The following is a 24,493-nucleotide window of genomic DNA, read 5'->3' as shown; positions in this document are numbered from 1 at the left end:
CTTAAGTTTCGATCATAACCAGTAGCTTTCCGAAACCCTTTTCTTTCCATTACACCCTTCTGAAAAAGTTGAGGAAAAAAATTAAAGCCAGCATATTGTATATGAACTTCCTCCCCCCCCCCAATTTTTTTAAAAAATAAGCTCCATTTTCAGTCTCATCTAAACTTCTCACTCACCTACCTAAAACTATAAGTATTTGTTATAACGGTATATCCTTTGTTATAGCGGTATCGAATTTTAGCGCTTAAGTTTAGATCATAATCAGTTGCTTACCAAAACCCTTTTCTTTCCTTCACACCCCTCTGAAAAAGTTGAGGAAGAAAATTAAAGCCAGCATATTGTATATGTACTTTCTCCTCCTCCCCCAATTCTTTTTGAAAGTAAGCTCTATTTTCAGTTTTATCTAAACTGCTCAATCGCCTTCCTAAAGCTATAAACATTTGTAATAACGGTATATCCTTTGTTATAACGGTATCGAATTTTAGCGGTTAAGTTTAGATCATAATCAGTAGCTTTCCGAAACCCTTTTCTTTCCTTCACACCCCTCTGAAAAAGTTGAGGAAAAAAATTAAAGCCAGCATATTGTATATGAACTTTCTCCTCCCCCCCCTATTCTTTTTAAAAGTAAGCACTATTTTCAGTTTTATCTAAACTGCTCAATCGCCTTCCTAAAACTATAAACATTTGTAATAACGGTATATCCTTTGTTATACCGGTATCGAATTTTAGCGCTTAAGTTTAGATCATAATCAGTAGCTTTCCGAAACCCTTTTCTTTCCTTCACACCCCTCTGAAAAAGTTGAGGAAAAAAAATTAAAGCCAGCATATTGTATATGAACTTCCTCCCCCCCCCCCAATTTTTTTAAAAAATAAGCTCCATTTTCAGTCTCATCTAAACTTCTCACTCACCTACCTAAAAATATAAGTATTTGATATAACGGTATATCCTTTGTTATAACGGTATCGAATTTTAGCGCTTAAGTTTAGATCATAATCAGTAGCTTACCAAAACCCTTTTCTTTCCTTCACACCCCTCTGAAAAAGTTGAGGAAAAAAATTAAAGCCAGCATATTGTATATGAACTTTCTCCTCCCCCCCCAATTCTCTTTAAAAGTAAGCTCTATATTCAGTTTTATCTAAACTGCTCACTCGCCTTCCTAAAACTATAAGTATTTGTTATAACGGTATATCCTTTGTTATAGCGGTATCGAATTTTAGCGCTTAAGTTTAGATCATAATCAGTAGCTTACCAAAACCCTTTTCTTTCCTTCACACCCCTCTGAAAAAGTTGAGGAAAAAAATTAAAGCCAGCATATTGTATATGAACTTTCTCCCCCCCCCCAATTCTTTTTAAAAGTAAACTCTATTTTCAGTTTTATCTAAACTGCTCACTCGCCTTCCTAAAACTATAAGAATTTGTTATAACGGTATATCCTTTGTTATAGCGGTATCGAATTTTAACGCTTAAGTTTAGATCTTAATCAGTAGCTTACCAAAACCCTTTTCTTTCCTTCACACCCCTCTGAAAAAGTTGAGGAAAAAAATTAAAGCCAGCATATTGCATATGAACTTACTCCTCCCCCCCCTCAATTCTTTTTAAAAGTAAGCTCTATTTTCAGTTTTATCTAAACTGCTCAATCGCCTTCCTAAAACTATAAGAATTTGTTATAACGGTATATCCTTTGTTATAGCGGTATCGAATTTTAACGCTTAAGTTTAGATCTTAATCAGTAGCTTACCAAAACCCTTTTCTTTCCTTCACACCCCTCTGAAAAAGTTGAGGAAAAAAATTAAAGCCAGCATATTGTATATGAACTTCCTCCCCCCCCCCAATTTTTTTAAAAAATAAGCTCTATTTTCAGTTTTATCTAAACTGCTCAATCGCCTTCCTAAAGCTATAAACATTTGTAATAACGGTATATCCTTTGTTATAACGGTATCGAATTTTAGCGCTTAAGTTTAGATCATAATCAGTAGCTTTCCGAAACCCTTTTCTTTCCTTCACACCCCTCTGAAAAAGTTGAGGAAAAAAATTAAAGCCAGCATATTGTATATGAACTTTCTCCTCCCCCCCCCTATTCTTTTTAAAAGTAAGCACTATTTTCAGTTTTATCTAAACTGCTCAATCGCCTTCCTAAAACTATAAACATTTGTAATAACGGTATATCCTTTGTTATACCGGTATCGAATTTTAGCGCTTAAGTTTAGATCATAATCAGTAGCTTTCCGAAACCCTTTTCTTTCCTTCACACCCCTCTGAAAAAGTTGAGGAAAAAAAATTAAAGCCAGCATATTGTATATGAACTTCCTCCCCCCCCCCCAATTTTTTTAAAAAATAAGCTCCATTTTCAGTCTCATCTAAACTTCTCACTCGCCTTCCTAAAACTATAAGAATTTGTTATAACGGTATATCCTTTGTTATAGCGGTATCGAATTTTAACGCTTAAGTTTAGATCTTAATCAGTAGCTTACCAAAACCCTTTTCTTTCCTTCACACCCCTCTGAAAAAGTTGAGGAAAAAAATTAAAGCCAGCATATTGCATATGAACTTACTCCTCCCCCCCCCCAATTCTTTTTAAAAGTAAGCTCTATTTTCAGTTTTATCTAAACTGCTCAATCGCCTTCCTAAAACTATAAGAATTTGTTATAACGGTATATCCTTTGTTATAGCGGTATCGAATTTTAACGCTTAAGTTTAGATCTTAATCAGTAGCTTACCAAAACCCTTTTCTTTCCTTCACACCCCTCTGAAAAAGTTGAGGAAAAAAATTGAAGCCAGCATATTGTATATGAACTTTCTCCCCCCCCCCAATTCTTTTTAAAAGTAAACTCTATTTTCAGTTTTATCTAAACTGCTCACTCGCCTTCCTAAAACTATAAGAATTTGTTATAACGGTATATCCTTTGTTATAGCGGTATCGAATTTTAACGCTTAAGTTTAGATCTTAATCAGTAGCTTACCAAAACCCTTTTCTTTCCTTCACACCCCTCTGAAAAAGTTGAGGAAAAAAATTAAAGCCAGCATATTGTATATGAACTTTCTCCTCCCCCCCCCCAATTCTCTTTAAAAGTAAGCTCTATATTCAGTTTTATCTAAACTGCTCACTCGCCTTCCTAAAACTATAAGTATTTGTTATAACGGTATATCCTTTGTTATAGCGGTATCGAATTTTAGCGCTTAAGTTTAGATCATAATCAGTAGCTTACCAAAACCCCTTTCTTTCCTTCACACCCCTCTGAAAAAGTTGAGGAAAAAAATTAAAGCCAGCATATTGTATATGAACTTTCTCCCCCCCCCCCCCAATTCTTTTTAAAAGTAAACTCTATTTTCAGTTTTATCTAAACTGCTCACTCGCCTTCCTAAAACTATAAGAATTTGTTATAACGGTATATCCTTTGTTATAGCGGTATCGAATTTTAACGCTTAAGTTTAGATCTTAATCAGTAGCTTACCAAAACCCTTTTCTTTCCTTCACACCCCTCTGAAAAAGTTGAGGGAAAAAATTAAAGCCAGCATATTGCATATGAACTTACTCCTCCCCCCCCTCAATTCTTTTTAAAAGTAAGCTCTATTTTCAGTTTTATCTAAACTGCTCAATCGCCTTCCTAAAACTATAAGAATTTGTTATAACGGTATATCCTTTGTTATAGCGGTATCGAATTTTAACGCTTAAGTTTAGATCTTAATCAGTAGCTTACCAAAACCCTTTTCTTTCCTTCACACCCCTCTGAAAAAGTTGAGGAAAAAAATTAAAGCCAGCATATTGTATATGAACTTCCTCCCCCCCCCAATTTTTTTAAAAAATAAGCTCTATTTTCAGTTTTATCTAAACTGCTCAATCGCCTTCCTAAAGCTATAAACATTTGTAATAACGGTATATCCTTTGTTATAACGGTATCGAATTTTAGCGCTTAAGTTTAGATCATAATCAGTAGCTTTCCGAAACCCTTTTCTTTCCTTCACACCCCTCTGAAAAAGTTGAGGAAAAAAATTAAAGCCAGCATATTGTATATGAACTTTCTCCTCCCCCCCCCTATTCTTTTTAAAAGTAAGCACTATTTTCAGTTTTATCTAAACTGCTCAATCGCCTTCCTAAAACTATAAACATTTGTAATAACGGTATATCCTTTGTTATACCGGTATCGAATTTTAGCGCTTAAGTTTAGATCATAATCAGTAGCTTTCCGAAACCCTTTTCTTTCCTTCACACCCCTCTGAAAAAGTTGAGGAAAAAAAATTAAAGCCAGCATATTGTATATGAACTTCCTCCCCCCCCCCCAATTTTTTTAAAAAATAAGCTCCATTTTCAGTCTCATCTAAACTTCTCACTCGCCTTCCTAAAACTATAAGAATTTGTTATAACGGTATATCCTTTGTTATAGCGGTATCGAATTTTAACGCTTAAGTTTAGATCTTAATCAGTAGCTTACCAAAACCCTTTTCTTTCCTTCACACCCCTCTGAAAAAGTTGAGGAAAAAAATTAAAGCCAGCATATTGCATATGAACTTACTCCTCCCCCCCCAATTCTTTTTAAAAGTAAGCTCTATTTTCAGTTTTATCTAAACTGCTCAATCGCCTTCCTAAAACTATAAGAATTTGTTATAACGGTATATCCTTTGTTATAGCGGTATCGAATTTTAACGCTTAAGTTTAGATCTTAATCAGTAGCTTACCAAAACCCTTTTCTTTCCTTCACACCCCTCTGAAAAAGTTGAGGGAAAAAATTGAAGCCAGCATATTGTATATGAACTTTCTCCCCCCCCCCCAATTCTTTTTAAAAGTAAACTCTATTTTCAGTTTTATCTAAACTGCTCACTCGCCTTCCTAAAACTATAAGAATTTGTTATAACGGTATATCCTTTGTTATAGCGGTATCGAATTTTAACGCTTAAGTTTAGATCTTAATCAGTAGCTTACCAAAACCCTTTTCTTTCCTTCACACCCCTCTGAAAAAGTTGAGGAAAAAAATTAAAGCCAGCATATTGTATATGAACTTTCTCCTCCCCCCCCCCAATTCTTTTTAAAAGTAAGCTCTATTTTCAGTTTTATCTAAACTGCTCAATCGCCTTCCTAAAACTATAAACATTTGTAACAACGGTATATCCTTTGTTATACCGGTATCGAATTTTAGCGCTTAAGTTTAGATCATAACCAGTAGCTTTCCGAAACCCTTTTCTTTCCATTACACCCCTCTGAAAAAGTTGAGGAAAAAAATTAAAGCCAGCATATTGTATATGAACTTCCTCCCCCCCCCCAATTTTTTTAAAAAATAAGCTCCATTTTCAGTCTCATCTAAACTTCTCACTCACCTACCTAAAACTATAAGTATTTGTTATAACGGTATATCCTTTGTTATAGCGGTATCGAATTTTAGCGCTTAAGTTTAGATCATAATCAGTAGCTTACCAAAACCCTTTTCTTTCCTTCACACCCCTCTGAAAAAGTTGAGGAAAAAAATTAAAGCCAGCATATTGTATATGAACTTTCTCCTCCCCCCCCCTATTCTTTTTAAAAGTAAGCACTATTTTCAGTTTTATCTAAACTGCTCACTCGCCTTCCTAAAACTATAAGAGTTTGTTATAACGGTATATCCTTTGTTATAGCGGTATCGAATTTTAACGCTTAAGTTTAGATCTTAATCAGTAGCTTACCAAAACCCTTTTCTTTCCTTCACACCCCTCTGAAAAAGTTGAGGAAAAAAATTAAAGCCAGCATATTGTATATGAACTTTCTCCTCCCCCCCCCCAATTCTCTTTAAAAGTAAGCTCTATATTCAGTTTTATCTAAACTGCTCACTCGCCTTCCTAAAACTATAAGTATTTGTTATAACGGTATATCCTTTGTTATAGCGGTATCGAATTTTAGCGCTTAAGTTTAGATTATAATCAGTAGCTTACCAAAACCCTTTTCTTTCCTTCACTACCCACTGAAAATGTTAAGGAAACAAAATTAAAGCCAGCATATTGTATATGAACTTCCTCCCCCCACCCCCAATTTTTTTAAAAAATAAGCTCTATATTCAGTTTTATCTAAACTTCTCACTCACCTACCTAAAGCTATAAGTATTTGTTATAACGGTATATTCTTTGTTATAGCGGTATCTAATTTTAGCGCTTAAGTTTAGATCATAATCAGTAGCTTACCAAAACCTTTTTCTTTATTTAACAACCCTCTGAAAAAGTTGAGGAAAAAAATTAAAGCCAGCATATTGTATATGAACTTTCTCCTCCCCCCCCAATTCTTTTTAAAAGTAAGCTCTATTTTCAGTTTTATCTAAACTGCTCAATCGCCTTCCTAAAACTATAAACATTTGTAACAACGGTATATCCTTTGTTATACCGGTATCGAATTTTAGCGCTTAAGTTTAGATCTTAATCAGTAGCTTACCAAAACCCTTTTCTTTCCTTCACACCCCTCTGAAAAAGTTGAGGAAAAAAATTAAAGCCAGCATATTGTATATGAACTTTCTCCTCCCCCCCCCCAATTCTCTTTAAAAGTAAGCTCTATATTCAGTTTTATCTAAACTGCTCACTCGCCTTCCTAAAACTATAAGTATTTGTTATAACGGTATATCCTTTGTTATAGCGGTATCGAATTTTAGCGCTTAAGTTTAGATCATAATCAGTTGCTTACCAAAACCCTTTTCTTTCCTTCACACCCCTCTGAAAAAGTTGAGGAAGAAAATTAAAGCCAGCATATTGTATATGTACTTTCTCCTCCTCCCCCAATTCTTTTTGAAAGTAAGCTCTATTTTCAGTTTTATCTAAACTGCTCAATCGCCTTCCTAAAGCTATAAACATTTGTAATAACGGTATATCCTTTGTTATAACGGTATCGAATTTTAGCGGTTAAGTTTAGATCATAATCAGTAGCTTTCCGAAACCCTTTTCTTTCCTTCACACCCCTCTGAAAAAGTTGAGGAAAAAAATTAAAGCCAGCATATTGTATATGAACTTTCTCCTCCCCCCCCTATTCTTTTTAAAAGTAAGCACTATTTTCAGTTTTATCTAAACTGCTCAATCGCCTTCCTAAAACTATAAACATTTGTAATAACGGTATATCCTTTGTTATACCGGTATCGAATTTTAGCGCTTAAGTTTAGATCATAATCAGTAGCTTTCCGAAACCCTTTTCTTTCCTTCACACCCCTCTGAAAAAGTTGAGGAAAAAAAATTAAAGCCAGCATATTGTATATGAACTTCCTCCCCCCCCCCAATTTTTTTAAAAAATAAGCTCCATTTTCAGTCTCATCTAAACTTCTCACTCACCTACCTAAAAATATAAGTATTTGATATAACGGTATATCCTTTGTTATAACGGTATCGAATTTTAGCGCTTAAGTTTAGATCATAATCAGTAGCTTACCAAAACCCTTTTCTTTCCTTCACACCCCTCTGAAAAAGTTGAGGAAAAAAATTAAAGCCAGCATATTGTATATGAACTTTCTCCTCCCCCCCCAATTCTCTTTAAAAGTAAGCTCTATATTCAGTTTTATCTAAACTGCTCACTCGCCTTCCTAAAACTATAAGTATTTGTTATAACGGTATATCCTTTGTTATAGCGGTATCGAATTTGAGCGCTTAAGTTTAGATCATAATCAGTAGCTTACCAAAACCCTTTTCTTTCCTTCACACCCCTCTGAAAAAGTTGAGGAAAAAAATTAAAGCCAGCATATTGTATATGAACTTTCTCCCCCCCCCCCAATTCTTTTTAAAAGTAAACTCTATTTTCAGTTTTATCTAAACTGCTCACTCGCCTTCCTAAAACTATAAGAATTTGTTATAACGGTATATCCTTTGTTATAGCGGTATCGAATTTTAACGCTTAAGTTTAGATCTTAATCAGTAGCTTTCCGAAACCCTTTTCTTTCCTTCACACCCCTCTGAAAAAGTTGAGGAAAAAAATTAAAGCCAGCATATTGTATATGAACTTTCTCCTCCCCCCCCTATTCTTTTTAAAAGTAAGCACTATTTTCAGTTTTATCTAAACTGCTCAATCGCCTTCCTAAAACTATAAACATTTGTAATAACGGTATATCCTTTGTTATACCGGTATCGAATTTTAGCGCTTAAGTTTAGATCATAATCAGTAGCTTTCCGAAACCCTTTTCTTTCCTTCACACCCCTCTGAAAAAGTTGAGGAAAAAAAATTAAAGCCAGCATATTGTATATGAACTTCCTCCCCCCCCCCAATTTTTTTAAAAAATAAGCTCCATTTTCAGTCTCATCTAAACTTCTCACTCGCCTTCCTAAAACTATAAGAATTTGTTATAACGGTATATCCTTTGTTATAGCGGTATCGAATTTTAACGCTTAAGTTTAGATCTTAATCAGTAGCTTACCAAAACCCTTTTCTTTCCTTCACACCCCTCTGAAAAAGTTGAGGAAAAAAATTAAAGCCAGCATATTGCATATGAACTTACTCCTCCCCCCCCAATTCTTTTTAAAAGTAAGCTCTATTTTCAGTTTTATCTAAACTGCTCAATCGCCTTCCTAAAACTATAAGAATTTGTTATAACGGTATATCCTTTGTTATAGCGGTATCGAATTTTAACGCTTAAGTTTAGATCTTAATCAGTAGCTTACCAAAACCCTTTTCTTTCCTTCACACCCCTCTGAAAAAGTTGAGGAAAAAAATTGAAGCCAGCATATTGTATATGAACTTTCTCCCCCCCCCCAATTCTTTTTAAAAGTAAACTCTATTTTCAGTTTTATCTAAACTGCTCACTCGCCTTCCTAAAACTATAAGAATTTGTTATAACGGTATATCCTTTGTTATAGCGGTATCGAATTTTAACGCTTAAGTTTAGATCTTAATCAGTAGCTTACCAAAACCCTTTTCTTTCCTTCACACCCCTCTGAAAAAGTTGAGGAAAAAAATTAAAGCCAGCATATTGTATATGAACTTTCTCCTCCCCCCCCAATTCTTTTTAAAAGTAAGCTCTATTTTCAGTTTTATCTAAACTGCTCAATCGCCTTCCTAAAACTATAAACATTTGTAACAACGGTATATCCTTTGTTATACCGGTATCGAATTTTAGCGCTTAAGTTTAGATCATAACCAGTAGCTTTCCGAAACCCTTTTCTTTCCATTACACCCCTCTGAAAAAGTTGAGGAAAAAAATTAAAGCCAGCATATTGTATATGAACTTCCTCCCCCCCCCCAATTTTTTTAAAAAATAAGCTCCATTTTCAGTCTCATCTAAACTTCTCACTCACCTACCTAAAACTATAAGTATTTGTTATAACGGTATATCCTTTGTTATAGCGGTATCGAATTTTAGCGCTTAAGTTTAGATCATAATCAGTAGCTTACCAAAACCCTTTTCTTTCCTTCACACCCCTCTGAAAAAGTTGAGGAAAAAAATTAAAGCCAGCATATTGTATATGAACTTTCTCCTCCCCCCCCCTATTCTTTTTAAAAGTAAGCACTATTTTCAGTTTTATCTAAACTGCTCACTCGCCTTCCTAAAACTATAAGAGTTTGTTATAACGGTATATCCTTTGTTATAGCGGTATCGAATTTTAACGCTTAAGTTTAGATCTTAATCAGTAGCTTACCAAAACCCTTTTCTTTCCTTTACACCCCTCTGAAAAAGTTGAGGAAAAAAATTAAAGCCAGCATATTGTATATGAACTTTCTCCTCCCCCCCCCCCAATTCTCTTTAAAAGTAAGCTCTATATTCAGTTTTATCTAAACTGCTCACTCGCCTTCCTAAAACTATAAGTATTTGTTATAACGGTATATCCTTTGTTATAGCGGTATCGAATTTTAGCGCTTAAGTTTAGATTATAATCAGTAGCTTACCAAAACCCTTTTCTTTCCTTCACTACCCACTGAAAATGTTAAGGAAACAAAATTAAAGCCAGCATATTGTATATGAACTTCCTCCCCCCACCCCCAATTTTTTTAAAAAATAAGCTCTATATTCAGTTTTATCTAAACTTCTCACTCACCTACCTAAAGCTATAAGTATTTGTTATAACGGTATATCCTTTGTTATAGCGGTATCTAATTTTAGCGCTTAAGTTTAGATCATAATCAGTAGCTTACCAAAACCCTTTTCTTTCCTTCACACCCCTCTGAAAAAGTTGAGAAAAAAAATTAAAGCCAGCATATTGTATATGAACTTTCTCCTCCCCCGCCCCCAATTCTTTTTAAAAGTAAGCTCTATTTTCAGTTTTATCTAAACTGCTCACTCGCCTTCCTGAAACTATAAGTATTTGTTATAACGGTATATCCTTTGTTATAGCGGTATAGAATTTTAGCGCTTAAGTTTAGATCATAATCAGTAGCTTATCAAAACCCTTTTCTTTCCTTCACACCCCTCTGAAAAAGTTGAGGAAAAAAATTAAAGCCAGCATATTGTATATGAACTTTCTCCTCCCCCCCCCCAATTCTTTTTAAAAGTGAGCTCTATTTTCAGTTTTATCTAAACTGCTCACTCGCCTTCCTGAAACTATAAGTATTTGTAATAACGGTATATCCTTTGTTATAGCGGTATCGAATTTTAGCGCTTAAGTTTAGATCATAATCAGTAGCTGATCAAAACCCTTTTCTTTCCTTCACACCCCTCTGAAAAAGTTGAGGAAAAAAAATTAAAGCCAGCATATTGTATATGAACTTTCTCCTCCCCCCCCAATTCTTTTTAAAAGTAAGCTCTATTTTCAGTTTTATCTAAACTGCTCACTCGCCTACCTAAAACTATAAGTATTTGTTATAACGGTATATCCTTTGTTATAGCGGTATCGAATTTTAGCGCTTAAGTTTAGATCATAATCAGTAGCTTACCAAAACCCTTTTCTTTCCTTCACACCCCTCTGAAAAAGTTGAGGAAAAAAATTAAAGCCAGCATATTGTATATGAACTTTCTCCTCCCCCCCCCTATTCTTTTTAAAAGTAAGCACTATTTTCAGTTTTATCTAAACTGCTCACTCGCCTTCCTAAAACTATAAGAGTTTGTTATAACGGTATATCCTTTGTTATAGCGGTATCGAATTTTAACGCTTAAGTTTAGATCTTAATCAGTAGCTTACCAAAACCCTTTTCTTTCCTTCACACCCCTCTGAAAAAGTTGAGGAAAAAAATTAAAGCCAGCATATTGTATATGAACTTTCTCCTCCCCCCCCCAATTCTCTTTAAAAGTAAGCTCTATATTCAGTTTTATCTAAACTGCTCACTCGCCTTCCTAAAACTATAAGTATTTGTTATAACGGTATATCCTTTGTTATAGCGGTATCGAATTTTAGCGCTTAAGTTTAGATTATAATCAGTAGCTTACCAAAACCCTTTTCTTTCCTTCACTACCCACTGAAAATGTTAAGGAAACAAAATTAAAGCCAGCATATTGTATATGAACTTCCTCCCCCCACCCCCAATTTTTTTAAAAAATAAGCTCTATATTCAGTTTTATCTAAACTTCTCACTCACCTACCTAAAGCTATAAGTATTTGTTATAACGGTATATTCTTTGTTATAGCGGTATCTAATTTTAGCGCTTAAGTTTAGATCATAATCAGTAGCTTACCAAAACCTTTTTCTTTATTTAACAACCCTCTGAAAAAGTTGAGGAAAAAAATTAAAGCCAGCATATTGTATATGAACTTTCTCCTCCCCCCCCCAATTCTTTTTAAAAGTAAGCTCTATTTTCAGTTTTATCTAAACTGCTCAATCGCCTTCCTAAAACTATAAACATTTGTAACAACGGTATATCCTTTGTTATACCGGTATCGAATTTTAGCGCTTAAGTTTAGATCTTAATCAGTAGCTTACCAAAACCCTTTTCTTTCCTTCACACCCCTCTGAAAAAGTTGAGGAAAAAAATTAAAGCCAGCATATTGTATATGAACTTTCTCCTCCCCCCCCCCAATTCTCTTTAAAAGTAAGCTCTATATTCAGTTTTATCTAAACTGCTCACTCGCCTTCCTAAAACTATAAGTATTTGTTATAACGGTATATCCTTTGTTATAGCGGTATCGAATTTTAGCGCTTAAGTTTAGATCATAATCAGTTGCTTACCAAAACCCTTTTCTTTCCTTCACACCCCTCTGAAAAAGTTGAGGAAGAAAATTAAAGCCAGCATATTGTATATGTACTTTCTCCTCCTCCCCCAATTCTTTTTGAAAGTAAGCTCTATTTTCAGTTTTATCTAAACTGCTCAATCGCCTTCCTAAAGCTATAAACATTTGTAATAACGGTATATCCTTTGTTATAACGGTATCGAATTTTAGCGGTTAAGTTTAGATCATAATCAGTAGCTTTCCGAAACCCTTTTCTTTCCTTCACACCCCTCTGAAAAAGTTGAGGAAAAAAATTAAAGCCAGCATATTGTATATGAACTTTCTCCTCCCCCCCCTATTCTTTTTAAAAGTAAGCACTATTTTCAGTTTTATCTAAACTGCTCAATCGCCTTCCTAAAACTATAAACATTTGTAATAACGGTATATCCTTTGTTATACCGGTATCGAATTTTAGCGCTTAAGTTTAGATCATAATCAGTAGCTTTCCGAAACCCTTTTCTTTCCTTCACACCCCTCTGAAAAAGTTGAGGAAAAAAAATTAAAGCCAGCATATTGTATATGAACTTCCTCCCCCCCCCCCCAATTTTTTTAAAAAATAAGCTCCATTTTCAGTCTCATCTAAACTTCTCACTCACCTACCTAAAAATATAAGTATTTGATATAACGGTATATCCTTTGTTATAACGGTATCGAATTTTAGCGCTTAAGTTTAGATCATAATCAGTAGCTTACCAAAACCCTTTTCTTTCCTTCACACCCCTCTGAAAAAGTTGAGGAAAAAAATTAAAGCCAGCATATTGTATATGAACTTTCTCCTCCCCCCCCAATTCTCTTTAAAAGTAAGCTCTATATTCAGTTTTATCTAAACTGCTCACTCGCCTTCCTAAAACTATAAGTATTTGTTATAACGGTATATCCTTTGTTATAGCGGTATCGAATTTTAGCGCTTAAGTTTAGATCATAATCAGTAGCTTACCAAAACCCTTTTCTTTCCTTCACACCCCTCTGAAAAAGTTGAGGAAAAAAATTAAAGCCAGCATATTGTATATGAACTTTCTCCCCCCCCCCAATTCTTTTTAAAAGTAAACTCTATTTTCAGTTTTATCTAAACTGCTCACTCGCCTTCCTAAAACTATAAGAATTTGTTATAACGGTATATCCTTTGTTATAGCGGTATCGAATTTTAACGCTTAAGTTTAGATCTTAATCAGTAGCTTTCCGAAACCCTTTTCTTTCCTTCACACCCCTCTGAAAAAGTTGAGGAAAAAAATTAAAGCCAGCATATTGTATATGAACTTTCTCCTCCCCCCCCTATTCTTTTTAAAAGTAAGCACTATTTTCAGTTTTATCTAAACTGCTCAATCGCCTTCCTAAAACTATAAACATTTGTAATAACGGTATATCCTTTGTTATACCGGTATCGAATTTTAGCGCTTAAGTTTAGATCATAATCAGTAGCTTTCCGAAACCCTTTTCTTTCCTTCACACCCCTCTGAAAAAGTTGAGGAAAAAAAATTAAAGCCAGCATATTGTATATGAACTTCCTCCCCCCCCCCCAATTTTTTTAAAAAATAAGCTCCATTTTCAGTCTCATCTAAACTTCTCACTCGCCTTCCTAAAACTATAAGAATTTGTTATAACGGTATATCCTTTGTTATAGCGGTATCGAATTTTAACGCTTAAGTTTAGATCTTAATCAGTAGCTTACCAAAACCCTTTTCTTTCCTTCACACCCCTCTGAAAAAGTTGAGGAAAAAAATTAAAGCCAGCATATTGCATATGAACTTACTCCTCCCCCCCCAATTCTTTTTAAAAGTAAGCTCTATTTTCAGTTTTATCTAAACTGCTCAATCGCCTTCCTAAAACTATAAGAATTTGTTATAACGGTATATCCTTTGTTATAGCGGTATCGAATTTTAACGCTTAAGTTTAGATCTTAATCAGTAGCTTACCAAAACCCTTTTCTTTCCTTCACACCCCTCTGAAAAAGTTGAGGAAAAAAATTGAAGCCAGCATATTGTATATGAACTTTCTCCCCCCCCCCCAATTCTTTTTAAAAGTAAACTCTATTTTCAGTTTTATCTAAACTGCTCACTCGCCTTCCTAAAACTATAAGAATTTGTTATAACGGTATATCCTTTGTTATAGCGGTATCGAATTTTAACGCTTAAGTTTAGATCTTAATCAGTAGCTTACCAAAACCCTTTTCTTTCCTTCACACCCCTCTGAAAAAGTTGAGGAAAAAAATTAAAGCCAGCATATTGTATATGAACTTTCTCCTCCCCCCCCAATTCTTTTTAAAAGTAAGCTCTATTTTCAGTTTTATCTAAACTGCTCAATCGCCTTCCTAAAACTATAAACATTTGTAACAACGGTATATCCTTTGTTATACCGGTATCGAATTTTAGCGCTTAAGTTTAGATCATAACCAGTAGCTTTCCGAAACCCTTTTCTTTCCATTACACCCCTCTGAAAAAGTTGAGGAAAAAAATTAAAGCCAGCATATTGTATATGAACTTCCTCCCCCCCCCCAATTTTTTTAAAAAATAAGCTCCATTTTCAGTCTCATCTAAACTTCTCACTCACCTACCTAAAACTATAAGTATTTGTTATAACGGTATATCCTTTGTTATAGCGGTATCGAATTTTAGCGCTTAAGTTTAGATCATAATCAGTAGCTTACCAAAACCCTTTTCTTTCCTTCACACCCCTCTGAAAAAGTTGAGGAAAAAAATTAAAGCCAGCATATTGTATATGAACTTTCTCCTCCCCCCCCCCTATTCTTTTTAAAAGTAAGCACTATTTTCAGTTTTATCTAAACTGCTCACTCGCCTTCCTAAAACTATAAGAGTTTGTTATAACGGTATATCCTTTGTTATAGCGGTATCGAATTTTAACGCTTAAGTTTAGATCTTAATCAGTAGCTTACCAAAACCCTTTTCTTTCCTTCACACCCCTCTGAAAAAGTTGAGGAAAAAAATTAAAGCCAGCATATTGTATATGAACTTTCTCCTCCCCCCCCCCAATTCTCTTTAAAAGTAAGCTCTATATTCAGTTTTATCTAAACTGCTCACTCGCCTTCCTAAAACTATAAGTATTTGTTATAACGGTATATCCTTTGTTATAGCGGTATCGAATTTTAGCGCTTAAGTTTAGATTATAATCAGTAGCTTACCAAAACCCTTTTCTTTCCTTCACTACCCACTGAAAATGTTAAGGAAACAAAATTAAAGCCAGCATATTGTATATGAACTTCCTCCCCCCACCCCCAATTTTTTTAAAAAATAAGCTCTATATTCAGTTTTATCTAAACTTCTCACTCACCTACCTAAAGCTATAAGTATTTGTTATAACGGTATATCCTTTGTTATAGCGGTATCTAATTTTAGCGCTTAAGTTTAGATCATAATCAGTAGCTTACCAAAACCCTTTTCTTTCCTTCACACCCCTCTGAAAAAGTTGAGAAAAAAAATTAAAGCCAGCATATTGTATATGAACTTTCTCCTCCCCCGCCCCCAATTCTTTTTAAAAGTAAGCTCTATTTTCAGTTTTATCTAAACTGCTCACTCGCCTTCCTGAAACTATAAGTATTTGTTATAACGGTATATCCTTTGTTATAGCGGTATAGAATTTTAGCGCTTAAGTTTAGATCATAATCAGTAGCTTATCAAAACCCTTTTCTTTCCTTCACACCCCTCTGAAAAAGTTGAGGAAAAAAATTAAAGCCAGCATATTGTATATGAACTTTCTCCTCCCCCCCCCCAATTCTTTTTAAAAGTGAGCTCTATTTTCAGTTTTATCTAAACTGCTCACTCGCCTTCCTGAAACTATAAGTATTTGTAATAACGGTATATCCTTTGTTATAGCGGTATCGAATTTTAGCGCTTAAGTTTAGATCATAATCAGTAGCTGATCAAAACCCTTTTCTTTCCTTCACACCCCTCTGAAAAAGTTGAGGAAAAAAAATTAAAGCCAGCATATTGTATATGAACTTTCTCCTCCCCCCCCAATTCTTTTTAAAAGTAAGCTCTATTTTCAGTTTTATCTAAACTGCTCACTCGCCTTCCTGAAACTATAAGTATTTGTAATAACGGTATATCCTTTGTTATAGCGGTATCGAATTTTAGCGCTTAAGTTTAGATCATAATCAGTGGCTTATCAAAACCCTTTTCTTTCCTTCACACCCCTCTGATAAAGTTGAGGAAAAAAATTAAAGCCAGCATATTGTATATGAACTTTCTCCTCCCCCGCCCCCAATTCTTTTTAAAAGTAAGCTCTATTTTCAGTTTTATCTAAACTGCTCACTCGCCTTCCTGAAACTATAAGTATTTGTTATAACGGTATATCCTTTGTTATAGCGGTATAGAATTTTAGCGCTTAAGTTTAGATCATAATCAGTAGCTTATCAAAACCCTTTTCTTTCCTTCACACCCCTCTGAAAAAGTTGAGGAAAAAAATTAAAGCCAGCATATTGTATATGAACTTTCTCCTCCCCCCCCCAATTCTTTTTAAAAGTGAGCTCTATTTTCAGTTTTATCTAAACTGCTCACTCGCCTTCCTGAAACTATAAGTATTTGTAATAACGGTATATCCTTTGTTATAGCGGTATCGAATTTTAGCGCTTAAGTTTAGATCATAATCAGTAGCTGATCAAAACCCTTTTCTTTCCTTCACACCCCTCTGAAAAAGTTGAGGAAAAAAAATTAAAGCCAGCATATTGTATATGAACTTTCTCCTCCCCCCCCAATTCTTTTTAAAAGTAAGCTCTATTTTCAGTTTTATCTAAACTGCTCACTCGCCTTCCTGAAACTATAAGTATTTGTAATAACGGTATATCCTTTGTTATAGCGGTATCGAATTTTAGCGCTTAAGTTTAGATCATAATCAGTGGCTTATCAAAACCCTTTTCTTTCCTTCACACCCCTCTGATAAAGTTGAGGAAAAAAATTAAAGCCAGCATATTGTATATGAACTTTCTCCTCCCCCCCCCAATTCTTTTTAAAAGTAAGCTCTATTTTCAGTCTCATCTAAACTTCTCACTCGCCTTCCTAAAACTATAAGTATTTGTTATAACGGTATATCCTTTGTTATAGCGGTATCGAATTTTAGCGCTTAAGTTTAGATCATAATCAGTAGCTTACCAAAACCCTTTTCTTTCCTTCACACCCCTCTGAAAAAGTTGAGGAAAAAAATTAAAGCCAGCATATTGTATATGAACTTTCTCCCCCCCCCCCCCACCAATTCTTTTTAAAAGTAAGCTCTATTTTCCGTTTTATCTAAACTGCTCACTCGCCTTCCTAAAACTATAAGTATTTGTTATAACGGTATATCCTTTGTTATAGCGGTATCGAATTTTAGCGCTTAAGTTTAGATCATAATCAGTAGCTTACCAAAACCCTTTTCTTTCCTTCACACCCCTCTGAAAAAGTTGAGGAAAAAATTTAAAGCCAGCATATTGTATATGAACTTTCTCCTCCCCCCCCCCCCAATTCTTTTTAAAAGTAAGCTCTATTTTCAGTTTTATCTAAACTGCTCACTCGCCTTCCTAAAACTATAAGTATTTTTTATAACGGTATATCCTTTGTTATAGCGGTATCGAATTTTAGTGCTTAAGTTTAGATCATATCCAGTAGCTTACCAAAACCCTTTTCTTTCCTTCACACCCCTCTGAAAAAGTTGAGAAAAAAAATTAAAGCTAACATATTGTATATGAACTTTCTCCTCCTCCCCCAATTCTTTTAAAAAATAAGCTCTATTTTCAGTATTATCTAAACTTCTCACTCACCTACCTAAAACTATAAGTATTTAATATAACGGTATATCCTTTAACGATATTTGACGGTATTTGTTATAACGGTATATCCTTTGTTATAACGGTATCGAATTTTGGCGCTTAAATTTAGATTATAATCAGTAGCTTACCAAAACCCTTTTCTTTCCGTAACACCCCTCTGAGAAAGTTGAGAAAAAAAATTAAAGCCAACATATTGTTTATGAACTTTCTCCTCCTCCCCCAATTCTTTTAAAAAATAAGCTCTATTTTCAGTTTTATCTAAACTTCTCACTCACCTACCAAAAACTAAAAGTATTTGTTATAAATGTATCCATTTATAACGGTATATCCTTTGTTATAACGGTATCGAATTTTAGCGCGTAAGTTTAGATTATAATCAGTAGCTTACCAAAACCCTTTTCTTTCCTTCACTACCCACTGAAAATATTGAGGAAACAAAATTAAAGCCAGCATATTGTATATGAACTTCCTCCCCCCCCCCCATTTTTCAAAAAAATTAGCTCTATTTTCAGTTTTATCAAAACTTCTCACTCACCTACCTAAAACTATAAGTATTTGTTATAACGGTATATCCTTTGTTATAACGGTATCGAATTTTAGCGCTTAAGTTTAGATCTTAATCAGTAGCTTACCAGATCCCTTTTCTTTATTTAACAACCCTCTGAAAAAGTTGAGGAAAAAAATTTAAAGCCAGCATATTGTATATGAACTTCCTCCCCCCCCCCCTAAATTTTTTGAAAAATAAGCTCTATTTTCAGTTTTATCTAAACTGCTCACTCGCCTTCCTGAAACTATAAGTATTTGATATAACGGTATATCCTTTGTTATAACGGTATCGAATTTCAGCGCTTAAGTTTAGATTATAATCAGTAGCTTACCAAAACCCTTTTTTTTCCTTAATATCCCCCTGAAAAAGTTGAGGAAAAAAAATTAAAGCCAGCATATTGCATATGAACTTCCTCTCCCCCCCCCTAATATTAAAAATAAAAAACATGATAAAAATAAATACGTAAAATAAACACATTATAGAAAAAACGCGTTAAAAAATGTAAACTAAAAAATTTTACATTTAAGAACTTGCAATTCATAAATATTGCATAGATATTAAAAGTAAAGCGAAAAATTGATGTCCAAGAAAAATAAACGTCTGAAATTGATGTATAAAGAGAATAACGCTTGAAATAAAAATAAAACGCTTCAAAGTGAAATTGACGCATGTGGAAAGTAAAACTGCGTGATAAGAAACACAACGCGTAAAAGATGGTAACTTGGAAGGCAGAGTATGTAATAAAACTACTAAAGTATGTAATAAAACATGTGTGTATACTAAAGCATAAAGTAAAATAATGCGCGAAAGTAAAAGTAACGCATAAACTTGTAAACGTGTAAAAGAAACAATGAAGAAATGTGTAAAATATTAAAAATAACAATGAAGCTTAAAGAGAAGTAACGCTTAAATGTAGAAGTAACACATATGAAAAGAAAACGCCTAAAATATAGGAAAGCCTAATGTAAAGGTGTAGAGAAACACGTAAAAATAAGACAAAAAATAAATGTAAGGCATAACGAAAAGCTACTAAAGAAAAAGTAAAACATTAGAAAAATGCGATGTATAATTTACGAAAATAACGCGTAAATATAAAGTATAAAGAAAAAAACATTTAAAAGTAGAACTAGCGTATGTATAAAGTAAGCGCATAAGATATAACGCTTGAAAGTAGTTGAAACTTTTTACTTATAAGAAAAGTAAACGATAAAGTAACGCAAACAAAAGTGATTTCATAAAAGTAACGAAAAAGAAAATTTAATCATAAAGGAATATAACGCATAATATATATTGACGCGTAGAAGTAACCCATAAATAGAACTGACGCGTAAAATTTAACAAGCGTAAAAGTAACGAAAAATACGAAGTAATTAATAAGAAAAAATAGTGTGTGGAGTCCCTCCGCGCGAAAGAAGTGAAACTTCGTAATGTGGAAATGAAAATAGGAAGGGGTAGAAGTTGATTTTTAGTGAAATCATATTGTTTCTTTAAGACAAACTTTATTAACATTGCTTACAATTCACAATTAATCGCATCTTTTAATTATCATTTTCGAACGGAGAAATATCCACATCTATAACATTTACAATGGGATTATGATAACTAAAGAAAGATACGAAATGTTTGAGTTCTATTTTTTCAATATTTCTTGCAAAAATTGCATCAATGGTAGTTATCCCTTTGGTTGTTGGATCATTCCTACCATTTATCATTTCCAATCCAAATTTGTCTTTAAGGAAGGTTAATAATGTTTCAGCTTCAGGTTACGAGAGATTCACATTAAAATCTTCTGCAAGGATCATAGACCACAGCCAAAAAAAGGCGCCAGCGCAAATGAATATTCTAAGATAACCCATTGACTAATTCAAAAGAGGAATGCGTAATTTTACTAGGTTGCTAGGCAACCAAGCTCTGACTGTAAAACAGGTACACTACGCTCATGCTTTCGAGTGCCACGCATTCGGCGTTAAACGTTTAACGCAACCTTGTTGGAAGTCGCATTAGAAGTTTCACTTCAAAAATAGTAAAATAAATAATAAAATTAAATGCGTAAAAGTAACGCATTAAGAAAAGTATTCGCGTAGAAGTAGCGAATAACGAAATTTGTGAGAAAAAGAAAGGCATAAAAATCCTGAACACGTTAAAGTTACGGATAAGAAAAGTAGTGTAAAATATAGTGATATAAATTTGTGAAATAGAAAATAAAGAGCAGCGTAACTAAGGGAAGCTTAGGGTAAAAAATATGTAAAGCGTAAATAAAATTAAAAAATATATAAAAGAATATACTATGCAAAGCATAAAATAAACCATGGAGTATTAAGTAATGCGTAAAATAGAATACATAATAAAAAGTAAAATATATTTAAGATAATAAGTAAAGCGAAGACAGTTAAATAAAATATAATTGAAAGTAAAACGTAGTACAAAACAGTGCATAAAGTCATAAATTAAATCATAAAATGTAAAACTAAGCGTAAAGTAAAAAGTGCATATATTAAAAACTAAAGCTTTAAGTTTAATCAATCATACGATAAATGGAAAGTGCAAAGTTGAAAGTACTGTAAAATAAATCGTATAAAGTAAGTAATAAATTATATTGCTGTGTAAATTGAAATATAAAGTAAAGACATTACAAAGCTTTAAGTAACACGTAAAATCTAAAGTAAAATATTAAGTTAAAAAAAAAGTGAAATATTTAGCTAAAAAAGTAAAGTAAATTGAAAGACTAAGTAAAACGCAAAGAATAAACTACAGAAGCAAGTATGAAGTAAAGCGTAAAACCTAATATGTAGCTTAAAGTATTAAATAAAATAAATGTTTAAAATGTAAAGTAAAGCGTAAATTACATTTTTATAAAAAATAAAGCATAAATTGAAGCACAAAGTCTTAAATATAAAGTTAAGCGTAAAAAAGTCAAATGTAGAGCATAAAGTGAGGCACATGGTATAACTCAAAGTTTGAAGTATCAAGTGAAGGGTTTAAAAATTTACCGTAGAGTATAAAATAAAGATTAAAGTAAAATATCAAGTAAAATCAAATAAAATATGTGGTAAAGTGTAAAGTAAACTGAAGCAGAAGGTATAAAATAATGTATAAGGTAAAGTTTAAATTAATAAGAGAGTTATATGAAGGGAAGCGTTAAACATAGTCGTAAAGAATAAAATACAGTTAATAAAAATACAGCAGTAAGTTGTATGTAATGTAAAGAATAAATTATAGCGTAAAACAGAATGAAAAGTGCAAAATATAATAAATTAAAACGTGAACTATAAAGTAAAGCGTAAAATTCAAAGTAAAAATCGAAGTATTGTAACGTAACATATAAAGTAAAATAAGAAGTTTCAGAGGCAAAAAATAAAGCTAAGTGTAAAATAAGAAGTTAAGCCTAAAGTATTAAGCTCAAAATAAAAAAAAATACTTTATTAAGCACAAAATAAATCTTGAAGAACAGAATAAAGATTAAAGTCAGAACTATAGTGCAAAGTATAATCAAATGTCGAAGATAGTGGAAAGTAGTTTGGTAAATACAATATGGCAGAATAATGAGGTATAAAGTAAAAGCTTCAAATTAACTAAGCATACAAAAATTTCAAGAAAAGTCGAATGGGAAGCATAAATTAAAGTGTAAATATATAGTAACAAAAAAAAGCGAATGACATGAAATGTAACGTAAAAAGCGTAAAATAGAATGTAAAGTCAAGCAAAAGTATAAAGAAAGGCGTAAAATATAAAGTACAGCGTAAATTTATATATGTTTGAAATTGAATGCAAAGTCAAACATAGCATAATGTAAATTATACTATAATTTAAAGAATAAAGTAAATACTTAACTAAGTTTTTGAGTAACGTGCACAATTAAAAGCGTAAAGACGTACGGAAAGGTAAATAAAAATAAAGCAGAACGTAAAATAGAAGGTAAAATAAAAAAGTATACACTGATAATACGTAAGTGCTACGCATCAAGAAAAATTACGCTTACAGTATAACGTGTAAAAGAAACGCGTAAGAAAAATGACGCTTATAGAAAATTAACGCACATAATATAAAGCGTTAAGTATAGAGTAAAGAATAATACATAAAAGTAAAGTATAAGAAAAGTAAACTTGTAAACACCACGTTACCACGTATAAATAAAAATAATGGAAAAATTTAATGCTTTGTTTAAAAGTAAATCACAAGAAAGCAAACGTAAAAAGTACAACATAAGTAAAGTAAATTTAATTCTTCTTTTTCTCATTGGTACGACAGCCCAGGATGGGCCTTGGCTTTCTCAACAAGCCTATACCAAGACATTATTATCTTAGCCAAGGTTCTCCAGTTTCTTATCTTTAAAACTTGCAGGTCCTTTTCAAGGCAGTCTAAAAATCTTAGGTTTGGTCGTCCTCTTTTTCTTGTACCTGTTGGCCTGGCACAGAAAACTTTTTTTGTTGTCCTGCTATCCTCCATTCTTATAATGTGGCCTGCTCATTTAATCCTTTGAATTTTGATAAATTTAATGACATCAGGTTCTGTATATGCTTATATATATAAAAAGTATAAGTAAAGTGTAAGAAAAGCAAACTTGTAAAAGCCACATATAAATAAAAATAATGGAAAAATTTAATGCTTTGTTTAAAAGTAAATCACAAGAAAAGCAAACGCAAAAAGTACAACATAAGTAAATTTAAAGCATAATATAAAAGTAATGCATAAAATTTTACGAAAAATTTATTAACTAGTGAAAGTAACGCATAAATGATTAAACGCGTAAGCACAGCGGATAAATAAATATGAAGTAAAATGTTTGTAAATTAAAACACAAATAAAAATAAACCGTAAAAGTGATGCATAAAAGTAAACGCGTAAGTTAAAAGAAAGTAAAATTTTAAAAGGGACGAGTAAAATTTTAATTCTATAAAACGCGATGTAAGTTGCCTAACGTGTAAATAGTGTTTTTTATATTTTTATTGTACTTGTTTTACAGTGTTAAATTTATCACTCTCGTTTTTACTATTTCTTTTCATTTTCTTGTTATTTGTAACACTTTATTTTAAAACATTTAATTATTCTAAGTTTGTTGTCGAACTCTTTCGAAATTAATTGACATTTAAAAAGCAAAGCTTTCTTCAATACAACATGTTTTCGTTTTTTAGAATTATTTTGCATAGTACTACGATAGATATGGGCCCGTTTGGATGATTCAATCACGGTTAGTTAAAGGTAGAACTGCCGAACTTATTTGGATGCTAATCTGTGAAACAATTTCGGATATTTGAAGATTTTGCTGCAAGTAAAAGATATTTGTTTCTTCTCATTTTTTCTCTCCTGAAAACTGTCGATTATTTATTACCTGCAAATATTATCAACAATCATTTTTCAACAAAAAGTGGTTTCAGGGATAAATACTATATTCCAAAAAAGTTTACAAATATAGATGTGGTCGTTTTATTATATTTTCGCTGGTTTTTTCTATCGAGAAAATGAGCATTAAATTTTTGTTTAATATTTTTTAAATAAAGTAGTGAAAACGTGGAACTTCTAATTTTTTTTCAAAGCAACGTGGTTCCAAAAAATTTTAAACAGCTTAAAATATTAATTATGTGACAGCAATATAATAAAGTTCAATGTGATTTTAAAGTCACGAAGGCAGCAAATAAGATAAAATATTTTAATTTAATGTTTTTTAATTATTTTAAATAAATCATTCACTGAAATGTTTGGCTTCCAGTTTTTCAAATAAAGGTAGTTAAGATAAAATCGTGCCGAGACCATTTAAACATTACTAAAGTTAATAATATTAGATGTGCACAATTAATACGAGGCGCATCCAGAAAGTAACATTCCCGATTTTTTTTTTTTTAAAAAGAACTCATACTTTCAGGAACATATTTATTGGCAACAAGATTCAGCAAGTTACAGCAATGTTTCAGCTATTTTTCAACATAGCCACCACCAGAATCGAGACACTTGTCGTATCGTTGGGTTAACTTTTGTATCCCTCTGTCGTAGAACTCTGCCGCCTGTAAATGGAACCAGCGGATCCCCATTCAAAACAAGAGTCGTGAAATGCTTACTGCATGTGTTACGCTCCTCCATAACAATGCTTGTCCACATACAGCACAGCAGCTGTTTTGACGGGATTTGGCTGGGA

At 32.9% G+C, this 24,493-nt stretch overlaps 1 long non-coding RNA gene across 1 annotated transcript in view; it reads left to right on the top strand.

Moving 5' to 3' along the window:
* LOC147809904 (uncharacterized) overlaps positions 1-24,198 on the top strand; it is a 136,953-nt gene extending 112,755 nt beyond the window's left edge. Inside the window, exon 3 of the long non-coding RNA XR_015433553.1 lies at positions 23,496-24,198. This is a non-coding gene — a long non-coding RNA (uncharacterized LOC147809904). The remainder of the gene's footprint in view (positions 1-23,495) is intronic.
* Positions 24,199-24,493: the final 295 nt, after the last annotated feature.

Source organism: Parasteatoda tepidariorum, chromosome 5 (assembly GCF_982258835.1).
Source record: "Parasteatoda tepidariorum strain Cologne lab strain chromosome 5, Ptep-v5.0, whole genome shotgun sequence".
Lineage (NCBI taxonomy): Eukaryota > Metazoa > Arthropoda > Arachnida > Araneae > Theridiidae > Parasteatoda > Parasteatoda tepidariorum.
The sequence above is the reverse complement of the archived record's forward strand: the minus strand, read 5'-3'. Positions and strand labels throughout refer to the sequence as shown.